The following is a 10,066-nucleotide window of genomic DNA, read 5'->3' on the forward strand; positions in this document are numbered from 1 at the left end:
CTTGCTAACGAATGCACAAAATAAATCAGATAAGGCACAAATGCCCACAGACACATTTCAAAGCTGTGGTGGCTGGATGCTGAGATGCTGAGTGCGGTCCCTGGGGAAGGAGCTTGGCAGGGCTGCTCTCTCTGCTCTGGGTGTGTACTACCTCTATAACAGCTCACTCCAAAACAAACACGGAACGCTAATTTTCACATCTCACCTTTTTTCTTTCGTAAAAGCAAAGTGGAGTGAAGGGAACTTTTAAAAAGCGGGGGATACGTGTAATGTATTAGGAAAAAAACATAATTAGACTATCACACTTTTGGTTTCATGAACACTACTTTGGATGAGTCTACGTTTGAAATGTAGGTAATTTTAAAATCCTTTAAAGAATAAAAGTTTAAGTACATAAATAATGCTGGTGTTGTGCAGACTTCAGCTACTTCCGTAGGGCTGGCCAGATTGATTGTTCCCATACAGGTAGGGTATTTGTGCTTGTTATGATTACTGACTCTGTAATAAGAATTCAGGGGGATTTTGTGGTTGTCAGTCAAAAATAGAATGAAAAAAACCTGTAAAATACAATCACTTTCAATTATTATCTTCACTTTGATTAGAACGCATATATCTACCATTTATGTTTAAGTACTCCATCAGAATTTCATTAAAATGCTTCTTAGCTGATTGAGGTTGACGATGAATTTCCATTTTGGTCCAAGGAAACTGAAGCCAGATTTTGTCTTAGTTGTGTTAAAGAGAATAGCCAAGTATTAAGCAAAGTACTTTATTGCTATTTCTTTCCCTATTCCTCTGAGATCTTTTATTTTTCGTAGAGAAATTATAATTTACAGATGTGTGGAGGGGGTGCTTCTATGAGAGGAAAGCAAAGACTAATAAGGATGAATAAAACTTTCCTAAAAGGAATCTCCATCTTGTTCAATAAAATAATGATGAAGTCTACTTAGTTTGTTAAATTGGTGAATAAAGTGACTAAAATACTAGTGTATGATATGAAGACCTAAGGATAGCTAGGACATAAATATTTCTTTACTGAGTCCAGTGAAAAGTATTAATGATCACATCTTTTGCAGCCTGGCAATATTTTATTTCAAAACTTCACTCTTAGCCTAAATCACCTCTAGTAATTTGGGAGATTGTGTACTTATAAAGAAAACAGCTTGCCATGAAGAATCACTTTGCACTTGACGCATGTACAAAATAATCTCATTATAAATTATTACGTGTGTAAAGTGCACACTCTGAGAGATAAAATGATAATTTTTATTTCATCGAAAGACTTCTCTGAAGTCTAAATATATAGGGATACTGCGGATTTCCCCACAGCCTGTTTAAATTGGTTTTTTTTTTAACATCTTTATTGGAGTATAATTGCTTTACAATGGTGTGTTAGTTTCTGCTTTATAACAAAGTGAATCAGCTATACATAACCATATATCACCATATCTCCTCCCTCTTCCATCTCCCTCCCACCCTCCCTATCCCACCCCTCTAGGTGGTCACAAAGCACCAAGCCAATCTCCCTGTGCTATGAGGCTGCTTCCCACTAGCTATCTATTTTACATTTGGTAGTGTATATATGTCCATGCCACTCTCTCACATCATCCCAGCTTACCCTTCCCCCTCCCCGAGTCCTCAAGTCCATTCTTTACATCTGTGTCTTTATTCCTGTCATGCCCCTACATTCTTCAGAACCTTTTTTTTTAGATTCCATATATATGTGTTAGCATACAGTATTTGATTTTCTCTTTCTGACTTCCTTCACTCTGTATGACAGCCTCTAGGTCCATCCACCTCACTACAAATAACTCAATTTTGTTTCTTTTATGGCTGAGTAATATTCCATTGTATATATGTGCCACATCTTCTTTATCCATTCATCTGTCGATGGACACTTAGGTTGCTTCCATGTCCTGGCTATTGTAAATAGAGCTGCAATGAACATTGTGGTGCATGACTCCTTTTTTTTTTTTTTGGCGGTACACGGGCCTCTCACTGCTGTGGCCTCTCCCGTTGCGGAGCACAGGCTCCGGACACCCAGGCTCAGTGGCCATGGCTCATGGGCCCAGTGGCTCCGTGGCATGTGGGATCTTCCCAGACCGGGGCACGAACCCATGTCCCCTGCATTGGCAGGCGGACTCTCAACCATTGCACTACCAGGGAAGCCGCATGACTCTTTTTGAATTATGTTTTTCTCAGGGTATATGCCCAGTAGTGAGATTGCTGGGTCATATGGTAGTTCTATTTTTAGTTTTTTAGGGAACCTTCATACTGTTCTCCATAGTGGCTGTATCAATTTACATTCCCTCCAACACTGCAGGAGGGTTCCCTTTTCTCCACCCCCTCTCCAGCATTTATTGTTTCTAGATTTTTTGATGATGGCCATTCTGATTGGTGTGAGGTGATACCTCATTGTAGTTTTTATTTACATTTCTCTAATGATTAGTGATGTTGAGCATCCTTTCAGGTGTTTGTTGGCAATTTGTATATCTTTTTGGAGAAATGTCTATTTAGATCTTCTGCCCATTTTTGGATTGGGTTGTTTGCTTTTTTTGATATTGAGCTGCATGAGCTGCCTGTGTATTTTGTAGATTAATCCTTTGTCAGTTGCTTCATTTGCAAATATTCTCTCCCTTTCTGAGGGTTGCCTTTTCTTCTTGTTTATGGTTCCCTTTGCTGTGCAAAAGCTTTTAAGTTTCATTAGGTCCCATTTGTTTATTTTTGCTTTTATTTCCATTTCTCTAGGAGGTGAGTCAAAAAGGGTCTTGCTGTGATTTATGTCATAGAGTGTTCTGCCTATATTTTCCTCTAAGAGTCTTATAGTGTCTGGCTTTACATTTAGGTCTTTAATCCATTTTGAGTTTATTTTTGTGTATGGTGTTAGGGAGTGTTCTAATTTCCTTCTTTTACATGTAGCTGTCCCGTTTAACCAGCACCACTTATTGAAGAGGCTGTCTTTATTCCATTGTGTATTCTTGCCTCCTTTATTAAAGATAAAGTTACCATATGTGTGTGGGTTTATCTATCTCTGGGCTTTCTATGCTGTTCTGTTTATCTATATTTCTGTTTTTGTGCCAGTACCATACTGTCTTGATTACTGTAGATTTGTAGTATAGTCTGAAGTCAGGGAGTCTGATTCCTCCAGCTCTGTTTTTCTTTCTCTCAAGATTGCTTTGGCTATTCAGAGTCTTTTGTGTTTCCATACAAATTGTGAAATTTTTTGTTCTAGTTCTGTGAAAAATGCCAGTGGTAGTTTGATAGGGATTGCATTGAATCTGTAGATTGCTTTGGGTAGTATAGTCATTTTCACAATGTTGATTCTTCCAATCTAAAAACATGGTATATCTCTCCATCTGTTTGTATCATCTTTAATTTCTCTCATCAGTGTCTTATAGTTTTCTGCATACAGGTCTTTTGTCTCCTTAGGTAGGTTTATTCCTAGGTATTTTATTCTTTTTGTTGCAATGGTAAATGGGAATGTTTCCTTAATTTCTCTTTCAGATTCTTCATCATTTGTGTATAGGAATGCAAGACATTTCTGTGCATTAATTTTATATCCTGCTACTTTACCAGATTCATTGATTAGCTCTAGTAGTTTTCTGGTAGCATCTTTGGGATTTTCTATGTATAGTATCATGTCATCTGGAAACAGTGACTGTTTTACTTCTTCTTTTCCGATTTGGATTTTTATTTCTTTTTCTTCTCTGATTGCTGTGGCTAAAACTTCCAAAACTATGTTGAATAATAGTGGTGAGAGTGGGCAACTTTGTCTTATTCCTGATCTTAGTGGAAATGGTTTCAGTTTTTCACCATTGAGAATGATGCTGGCCATGGGTTTGTCATATATGGCCTTTATTATGTTAAGGTAAGTTCCCTCTATGCTTACTTTCTGGTGAGTTTTTATCATAAATAAAATTCTATGAATTTGTCAAAAGCTTTTTCTGCATCTGTTGAGATGATCATATGGTTTTCCTCCACCAATTTGTTAATATGGTTTATCACATTGATTTATTTGCATATATTGAAGATTCCTTGCATTCCTGGGATAACCCTCACTTGATCATGGTGTATGATCATTTTAATGTGCTGTTGGATTATGTTTGCTAGTATTTTGTTGAGGATTTTTGCATCTATGTTCATCAGTGATTTTGGTCTGTAGTTGTCTTTTTTTTGTGACATCTTTTATCTGGTTTAGGTATCAGGGTGATGGTGGCCTCATAGAATGAGTTTTGGAGTGTTCCTCCCTCTGATATATTTTGGAAGAGTTTGGGAAGGATAGTTGTTAGTTCTTCTCTAAATGTTTGATAGAAGTCGCCTGTGAACCTATCTGGTCCTGGGGTTTTGTTTGTTGGAAGGTTTTTAATCACAGTCTCAATTTCAGTGCTTGTGATTGGTCTGTTTATATTTTCTATTTCTTCCTGGTTCATCCTCAGGAGATTGTGCCTTTCTAAGAATGTGCCCATTTCTCCCAGGTTGTCCATTTTCTTGGCATAGAGTTGCTTGTAGTAATCTCTCATGATCCTTTGTATTTCTGCAGTGTCAGTTGTTACTTCTCCTTTTTCATTTCTAATTCTATTGATTTGAGTTTTCTCCCTCCTTTTACTGATGAGTCTGGCTAATGGTTTATCAATTTTGTTTATCTTCTCAAAGAATCAGCTTTTAGTTTTATTGATCTTTGCTTTGGTTTCCTTCATTTCTTTTTCATTTATTTCTGATCTGATCTTTATGATTTCTTTCCTTCTGCTAACTTTGGGGTTTTTTTTTTTGTTCTTCTTTCTCTAATTGCTTTAGATGTAAGCTTTGGTTGTTTATTTGAGATTTTTCTTGTTTCTTGAGGTAGGATTTTATTGCTATAAACTTCTATCTTAGAACTGCTTTTGCTGCATCCCATAGGTTTTGGGTCATCATGTTTTCATTGTCATTTGTTTCTATGTATTTTTTGATTTCCTCTTTGATTTCTTCAGTGATCTCTTGGTTATTTAGTAGTGTATTGTTTAGCCTCCATGTGTTTGTATTTTTTACAGATTTTTTCCTTTAATTGATATCTAGTCTCATAGTGTTGTCGTCAGAAAAGATACTTGATACGATTTCAATTTTCTTAAATTTACCAAGGCTTGATTTGTGACCCAAGATATGATCTATCCTGGAGAATGGTCCATGAGCACTTGAGAAAAAAGTGTATTCTGTTGTTTTCGAATGGAATGTTCTATAAATATCAGTTAAGTCTATCTTGTTTAATGTATCATTTAAAGCTTGTGTTTCCTTATTTGTTTTCATTTTGAATGATCTGTCCATTGGTGAAAGTGGGGTGTGAAAGTCCCCTACTATGTTTGTGTTACTGTTGATTTCCCCTTTTATGGCTGTTAGCATTTGCCTTAAGTATTGTGGTGCTCCTATGTTGGTTGCATATATATTTACAATTGTTATATCTTTAAATTGTTTTTGTCTTTGTTTTATCATCTGTTTGATGACAGGGTATTAACTTTAGATAACTCCTTTAGTAAATTAACACTTTGGTCTTACTAAGTGAACTGAATTACATCCTCTAAACTCAATTCCTTTGGGACTTCCTGTAAAATTTGATCAGTATTTCCTGTTTGGTGGGGGTAACTGGCTGATGAATAAAGCAACTAAAAATGAACTTGCTACCTCTCTAGTTAATCTTTATTTTCATGCAAATAAAAATGTCAGGTGTTATATGTTAAGAGTATTTTATAATAAATGCCAGCAATATTCTGAAAAACAGAACATGACCATTTTCTTATTTTTTTTAATGTGAAAGCTACACATATCTACCTTTTATACATCATGTACAAAGAAACTTTTTTATATCAAGATAATTAATGAGGTACAATGTTTACAAAGTCATGATTTTTTTAACTGGCTCCTCATACCCTTTCACTGGTGTTTGTTTATAGAAATCATACTAAATGATATGCTGATAAAGTATGTTTTTATAGAAGAAAACTCAAAGTGTAAGGGTTGGGTGGAATGGGACAGCACCAACTGAGTTTGGAACTGTCCTCACCCCAAGTTGTTATCTGTAGGGAGGTTGATTCTGGCAGCAATAAAGAACTTTGCTTTCATGGACTCTGTTTTAAATACCAAAATTGTTTTGTTTTGTTTTTACTCTCACTAGGGTTAGATAAATACAGGCAATTCAGTAGAATCATATCCATTTTTTAAATGATTTGCATGATTGTGTTAAATATTTATTCTCATTATGAAAAAAATCTCTCAGAATTATGCATATTTAGTCCATAGTATGATGAGCCATCTGATCATAATTTTCAACCTTCAATCTTTTGAAAAAAATGACTGTAAGAGTTTGCCTGCGTCCACTTTCATGTTTCTCTCTCTCTCTCTTTTTTAACTAGATGCTTTGATTATGGATTTCTTTGCAAGAATGTTCTCTTAGAGATTCTGCCCAGAAAGACAGTATGGGCCTAAGTAGAAAAGTTTATAAATAATAAACATATTAATAAGGAAATATTAGGGTACACTGAGAGGAGAACATTCATTAAGCAATTTAATTGATTAGATTTTTCAAGGTTTCTCTTACTGTGTCATGCTTGTCTGAGAGAGGAGTAAAACATCAAGTTGTAAAAACTTTCATTAGATAATGAAAATAATAAAATAATAAAAAAATTGTTACAAATCAGTTTTAGGGATTTGCTACACTTTTTTTCAGGGGCATAGAATTTTAATCTCTTGAATTTAGCATTACTATTCTGGAAACATTTGTTAATATTCATTAATCATTGGGATGTTTATAGTCCTGGTTTTGTCCCCGCTCCTGAAATCATAGTTTAAAACCTTTATAAAACCTGTTTCCAGAAATTACAATTTCACAAACCAATGTTCAATACAGATGCCTCTTAAGGTGTAGAGAAAACCCTTCTAATTTAAGGAAAGGGACTGTGAGAGGCAGAGCTTTCACAAAGCTAAAGACTAACCCATGGCAAACTGCCTAGCTTTCTGTGAACCTAAGTGGTCAGATCTCTTGTTCATTTACCTAGAAGTGGAATTACTGTGTCACGTGATAGCCTTATGTTTAACAATTTGAGGAACTGACAGTTTTCCCAAGCAGCTGCATGATGGTATTTATGGGTTCCAATTTCTCCACATTCTCATCAATACTTGTTACTACCTGGATTTGTTTCTACTATAGCCGTCATGTTGCCTGTGAAGTGATGTGGTATCCCGTTGTGCTTTTCACAAAGCTGTTTTTAAACCAAAATTATCAAACGAGTTTTATATCTCCAAGGATTCACTTTGTGTGGATTTAGATTCTTACATGAAAATGTTTCTAAGTGAGTCATTTCTTGAGAATAGATTTTTTTTAAAGCTATCATATTCAAAGCATTAGAAGTTTGGTTTCTTTCTTCTTTGGTGATTCTTTATGTCTCTTATGTTACAACTACATAAGTACTTATTAACCTATATAAAGCAATCAGAACAGGAGCTCTGTTGAGTTTAGGATAACTTGGAATCTAATATCTGTCTAGACCAGCTATCCCTAGGGTGCACACAAAGTAAGAGACTTTCATTGCCAATTGAAAAGACTATTTTTTAAACATGTGGAGAGAACTAGCAGCTTCTCTTTTACCATTCAGCCGTAGGTCCAAAATTAACACAGAAGCTTAAGCCCAGATTCTAAAAGACCATTCTTTTTTCAGCATGTGCAGGATATTTTCTTGAGTGATGAAAGCTTTCAGCAGTATGCAAATAGACCCACACAGAGACGCAGTGATGACCAGATTTTCTGTCACCAGCCATCCAACTCTCCATACATCCCTGAGGTCTTCCTCCAACAGATTTCAGCAGTAGATAGATTCCCTATCATTGCTGCCGCTAGTGGGGAATAAATTATTAGTCGCAAGCAAAGCCTATTTTATCTGATATTTGTATAGCTACTCCAGCTCTGTTTTGGTTGCTATTTACATGGTATATCCTTTTCCATTCTTTTAATTTAATCATACATTTGTCTTTGAATCTAAAGTGTGTCTTATACAAACAGCGTATACTTAGGTTTGGGTTTTTTTTTAAATCCAGGCTGACAATATCTGCCTTTTGATTAGATTTGTAATCCATTCATATTTAATGTTTTTATTGATATGATTGTATTTTTGTCTCCTAGTTTACATTGTGCTTTTTATCTCTCTTTTTTTTTTATTTTTGTTCCTCACTGTTCCTCCTTTACTGTTTTATTTTGCATTAATGGAGTATTTTCTAGGCATGTTTTAATTATTTCAGTGATTTTTAACTGTATTTTCTGAGTTATTTTCTCAGTGACTCTAGGGTTTCCAGTATACATTTTTTTTCCATCTTTATTGAGATATAATGACATGTAACATTGTGTAAATCTAAGGTATACAATATGATGATTTGATACATGTATCTATTACACCCATCTTGCCAGAATCTACTTCACATTTATACTACCTTAATCCCAGTGAAAGCTAAAAATGTCCATTCTACATAACTCTATTCACACTTCTCCCTTTTTTTGTGCTATCGTTTTTATATATTTTATGTCTATATGTTACAAGTCCAATAATACATTGTTGTAACTATCACTTTATATGGTTTTATCTTTTAATGAAGCTGAGAGAAGAAATCAGAGCAAGTATACATTTACAGGATATGTTATATAACATTCTTATTTACTATTTTTGGTTCTCTTAACTTCTTCCTGTGGCTTCAAGTTACCATCTGTTGTCATTTCCTAACTCCAGTCCAAAGTTACTTCCATCCATCTCTTTTGTGCTGTTGTTATTGCCAAATATATGCAATTTCTTTATGCTATAGACTTAACAATACTAGTATATTAATACTGTTTTATACTACTTTTAAATAATTTAAGATAACAAAGAAGAAATATGAAAGTATACTTTCATAATTATCCCTGTTATTATCTTTACCATAGTTCTTTTTTTTTACATGTGAATTCATATTACTGTCTAGCCTAAAGAATTTCATTTAGTATTTCTTAAAGATGAGTCTTCTAGCAATGAATTCTGTCAGATTTTGTTTACCTAGGAGTGTATTTCTCCTTCATTTTTGAAATATAGTTTTGCTGGTTTTGGGATTCTTGGTTAACAGTTTCTTTTTTCCTTCTTTCAGCACTTCAAATATACCATCCCAGTCCCTCTGACCTCCATTGTCTTTGATGAGAAGTCAACTGTTAATCTTATTAAGAGCTCTTGTGTGTGATGAGTCTATTTTCTCTGTTACTTTCAAAAATTTCTCTTTGCCTTTCGTTTTCAACGTTTACTGTGATGTGCAACTGTCTAAGTATGAATCTCTTTGTGTCCTTCCTAGTTGGGTTCATTAGTTTCTTAGACATGCAGATTAGTGTTTTCTATCAAATTTGGGAAAGTTTCAGCCCTTGATGCTTTGAAATTTTTTTGTGTCCCTTTTTCTCTCTCCTCATTATGGCAGCTCGTACTGCACATATGTTGGTGCAGCTAATGGTTTCCCACATTTCCCTGAGGTTCTGTTCATTTTTCTTCATTCTTTCCTCTCTCTTTTCATTAGGTCACATAATCACTATTGATCTGTCTTTAAGTTCATGGATTCTTTCTTCTGCCAGCTCAAATCTAATGTTGAGCCCTTCTAGTAAATTTTTCATTTTGATTATTCTTTTCAACTCCAGAATCATTTTATTTCTTTAGTAAGCTATATCTCTTTATCTGTCTTCTCTATTTGATGAGACGTTGTTGTCATAACTTGCTTTATTCTTTGAGCATAGTTCCTTTAGCTCTTTGAAAATATTTACAACAGTTTTTTTTTAATGTCTTCATCTGGTATGTCCAACATCTGGGCCCTCTCTGAAGGGGGTCCTTTTTTTTCTTCTGTGAACGAGTTGCATGTTGCTATTTCTTTGCATGCCTCATAATTTATAGTTGGATACTGGCCATTTTAGATTATATATTTGGCAAACCTGGTTACCGATCCCAGTTCCCACTCCTGGGGCCTTTTTTTGCTTGTTTGCTTCTTTATCTGTTTAGTGAGTTGGTTGCACTATTTCAGTGAAACCAATTTCCCCTGCAGTGTGCAG

The sequence above is a fragment of the Grampus griseus genome (genome assembly GCF_964374135.1).
Source record: "Grampus griseus genome assembly, chromosome: 13".
NCBI lineage: Eukaryota > Metazoa > Chordata > Mammalia > Artiodactyla > Delphinidae > Grampus > Grampus griseus.